This window comes from Drosophila teissieri, chromosome 3L (assembly GCF_016746235.2).
Source record: "Drosophila teissieri strain GT53w chromosome 3L, Prin_Dtei_1.1, whole genome shotgun sequence".
NCBI lineage: Eukaryota > Metazoa > Arthropoda > Insecta > Diptera > Drosophilidae > Drosophila > Drosophila teissieri.
In genome coordinates, this window is record NC_053031.1 from 397548 (window position 1) to 402311 (window position 4764).

Sequence of the window (4764 nt, forward strand, 5' to 3'; positions counted from 1 at the left end):
GGCTCCAGCTCCCACTCCCCGCCAACCCACTGAGACACGTGTTCTCCCTCAACGATCGCTGGGGAATGCCAAGGAATTCTCCGCGGAGTGGGGAAAGGGCAATCTGAGGGGGTTCATCTCCGGCGAACATCTCCTGCGGCTGCTATTTTTAAGTGTTGGCATAAAAGGCTCCTGCAGCAATGAGATGTCAACATTGCTGCGCAATGAAAAAAGAGCAGAATAAAGCTCGATAATAACAGATAATTGTGTTGAACATAGGCCAACTATTTGGCCGGACTCCGGTTCTGGCCTCCCCCCTCTCCTGGCAGAGATCCCCGGCTGAGGGCCACAAATCAAAGCCTCATCAGCGGAAATATAAAGTTCAAGTGATCGAATCGATCTCTCAGGTGAAATAACTTAAAAAAAATATCCTCCAGATCGGCCATTTAGTTTAAACATAGATTTTTCAGGAATACATGTATTTAAGTTTAGAGAACTAACACTTCAAATAATTTACATTTGGGGATGATGGTTTTTAAAATCGATTAGAAACCCTTGAGAGCTATTTTCAATTGGTATATTTTTTCTGAGTGTTGTTTTTCTTTGTTGCTGTTTTGCTTTTCTGGGGACTTTGTCCGTCCTGGCATCCATCCATCGATCGATCGGCCGACCAGCCAGCCAGCCTGCCATCCATCGATTCCAGTGAGTGTCACCCGGTTATCCAGGAGCAGAAGCGAGGAGCGGACGGGGAGCGGGCAAGATCGGCCCAATACATCGTTGTCGTCGTCACTTTGATTGCGTTTCGTGCCCAATTAGTCTCAGAGCACTTGAGTGCGTAAAAACTTGTACCGCACCATAAATAAATTGGCATGAGGAAGACAGGAGCCAGCAGCCAGCAGTCCGCAGCCAGCAAAAGTCGGAGTCTCGACAGTGTTTTCCACTCCGTCTTCCCCCCGCAGGGACTCAAGTTCAGACGTCGTTGTCGCCAGGACTGTCAATATAAGGAGGTCTAGGGTTTTGTTCTTCTGGGCCCTTTTGCCTTTTTGCCCTGCTGCCGAACTGGGCAGTGGAAATTACATAAGGGCTGGCCAAACCGACTATTAAGAGGTTGTTCCCGGCCAGCCCATCCCTCACCCCTTTTGGTGGCCATAATTACGGAACATATTTCATAATAATAAGGTGTGTAATCTGCACATTTAACTAGCCTACGAAGCCCTCCAATTACTGTCGCCCTACGGTTGGGGTGCGATGTTTGTACATACTTAAAAAGCGATTCCTAAGGTTGTCGTCGCGGACTGATTGCAGATCTACGCAGATATTCATTGGTGATAATGCTGCATAATTAAATTGAGCTACAGCGAATTCATTTGATAATTTAGATCTTTGCCATTCGAAATATATCTATATTATTCATAGTATCTTTCGATTTATAATCATCCCCTTCTGCTCAGCTGAGACGCCCAACTCTATGGAGCTGATTTTTCCCACCATGACCACCGAATTGCCGCCGATAGCTTCCTGCTGTTCGATTGGCGAATTTCATCACGATCGTTACAAAACCCGATCCACTGTAGATCCAGCTCCTTTATGCTCCGCTCTCAAGCGGCGACAGATCGTATTTACTTTTTGAATGATGCTGTCAAAGGCCCCAAAGCGATTTGTGGTTGGACACTGATCGGACACGCGATCCCCTCGTCCGCCCCTCGGCCTATCTATCATTATTGATTGTGCCCAAAAGAGACGACGCTGTAATGGAGGAGTGTGGACTTGGGTCCGGACCTGGACGCAGCCACGGAGATTGGATTGGGCTCTCCTCCGTTTTCCGATTTGCGGTAGTCATGGACAATTATTTATATTAAAAGCAAAGTGCTCAGTGCGTCCGAGGAATGTTTACAAAAATATTACGTTAACAACAATTGACTATACGATTTCCCTTGACTACGAATCGTTGGGGAATGAGCCCTATTAATCTTCAAATTAAAGGCATCTATAATTTAAGTAATATTTTAACTGCCTTATTACAGTTTCATCTATGAGCTTGAGTTATCGTTACTCACAAAAGTAATAATACATCGATTCCGAAATTAATTCTGAAATTCCCCCCTTCATTTGTGAGGCGTTTATTTCTGCTTAAGTATATTTTAACAATTTTAGGGTGTATTTTTTTCTGACCCAACTTTGTTGCTTCTCCTTCAGCGAAAATGTTGTTTCGCTTTTTTTCTGCTGTTTCTCCACTTGGCCTTAATATGAAATTTTCGCTCTAAATTCCACTGATCAATGATTGCCTTTTGCCGATCCCTCGGCTCCAGCCTCCTTCCGACTCCTTTTGAAGTCCCAGACTGACGAACTGACGAACTGCTGTTCAACTGATCGAGTTCGACTCCTTCCTCTGCTGATCATCATCATCATCATCAGCCAGATCGAAGACAGCAACGATCCCGATCCCAGCTTGTCTTCTTACCGACCTTGCTGTAGTTATTGTTGTCGGCAGGGATTCCAACAATTTCGAAAACTTCTCATACATATTTATAAGTTTGGCAAAGTTTTTCTTTTTGTTTTTGTTTTTGCACAAAAAGAAGCGTAAAGCTCAGCCTACAACTTTTTTTAAAGATACTCTTAGTTGAGGAGTTGTTTCGAAAGTTATTGGTACTTCTTTAAAATTACCTTTACTAATTTTTTAAATAATAATAGGCAGTGGCAGTTCATAACTTCTATTTATGCATATATGACGTGTAACTGTGCATGCTTAAATTATGAATTTGGTTGTTAGGGTACTGTTTTATTCGATCTGTTCCTAAACGGGGTCCCTTGACTTGATTTTCGTTGATGGTTATTGAAGAACTTTCGGGTTGGTCCCTTGGAACCCTTATCTCAATTATTTGATCGCCTGGCAACAGGGAATTTGCTCTTGGGAGGAGGCGATACCCGATACCCTGTACTTCGAGTGCAATCAGCCCCGACTATCTTTGCATCGGGTACTACTATCTACACATGGTCTTTATATAGTCGCAGGTCTAATGTGCAAGCCATCGATTTATGAATCGCAGACTAATCATCGAGCTAATCCAGCGCTTGATATTCCACTCAGGGATTTGTACTTTTGCACTCTGGGTGTGCAGGCTGCTGGAAGTCGGGGGAGGGGGCATAACTTATTAGGGAATCGGGGGGTGGCCCTTACTCACACACGAGTGTGTGCCGTTTAATGATTGTTATTGTAACACGGCATGAATTTCAATTAATTTTTCGCGCTACCAGAAGAGGAACCACAGCGACTTGTCTTGGCGTTGATGAAATTGTTGGCTCACTTTGAGTTTCGCCGGCAGCAAGGACATCCCTCTCGACTAAGTGTGTGTGTGTGCTCGTGTATGAGTGTGAGCGTAATAGCTTTATGCCTGCCGGCTGTGTGAACATCAAGCTCATCAACTCACCAAGGAAAAACCATCTACACCAGATAATACTTGAGTGCACTGAGGGAAAAGTTATGGTTCCGAGTTTAAAATTTAAAAAGAGGCACTACACAAAAGAGTTCTGTATATCGATCTTAGTAACCGAGAGTTTTAGTTTAACAGAAGAACCGAGCAGTCATTTCTCCCAGTACACTGACTGCATCTTTGGCCACTTGAGAGCCTGAGGCAACGTTGTAATTTGCCTCAACCTGCAACTTGATGCTGCCGTTGCAACTTCAGCGGTGCGAGTGGGTGGAGTGTTGAGAGAAATTGTTGGGGATTGAGTGGTGAGGGGCAGAATCCACCGACTGAAAGTCAATTTCGGTTCGAACAGTTCGTCCTGCTCAAGTGTTGCGCCTCATTTGCATAATTTAATTGAATGTGACGTTGGACAGCCGGAGAGGACCGAGGATGACGCCTGGGAACCTCCAAACCTCTGGGCAACCGAACAAGTGTAGCCCGTAATGCATTTTGGGTGGGGCCTGGGCAACACCTTTGCGGATCCCTGGATTTTCATCTCCCTATTGGTGGGATCGGCTTCTGATGGAAACTGATTGAACTGAACTGATTGAACTGAAATCTGCGGCATTTCTTTGTGGGCAGATGCTTTGATAAGGACGCGTTCTGATTGGACTATTAGGGAAAGTATTTTGTTGGTCTGATTTAAATTAAACTCGGTGCTTACTATAGTTATTCTACGTATCTTTATGAAGTCAATGTATTTATAAAGGTAAAAGCATTTTAAAAATCTCGTTTAAAGTTAAACGAAATGAGTTTTAGAAGCGCTTTGGAGTTATTCCTCATTTTCCACGTATGTTTCCAAATACATATGCTGAGGCTGCACTTGGATCTCCCGCTGTTAATGGCTGTTCGCCGTTTCTCATATGTTCATTCCCATCATCAAGTTTATATGTCTGTACCGCCATATCCCCGCCTAATCCCCGAACGGAGCCAACATAATCGCAATCATAATCTGCTGCATTTTATTTCATTTTCTCGCGCTGAGCTTTGTTGCTTTTATGTTGCTTTTTCGTTGCCTGGCTCTTTGTTCAGTTTCATTTTGCTCTTTATGCTTTACAGCAATTTCTTAATGGCCGTCTTGCAGTGCTACTAACCCTGGTACCCCCATCCCCGTCCCCATCCCGGAACCCCCTAAGTCCCCTCCCTGGGAGCTATCTGGGTATCCGAGTCCACCAATCACGTTCGAAATATAAATTGTTGAAATGATGGTTTTTCACTGCACATTTTGCGGTGTTACCGTTGTCTGGGATGGGGTCTTAGCGCTCTGGAGGGGACTAAAAGGGGGACTTGGCCTCGAAAACCGCAAAGAGCTCGAATC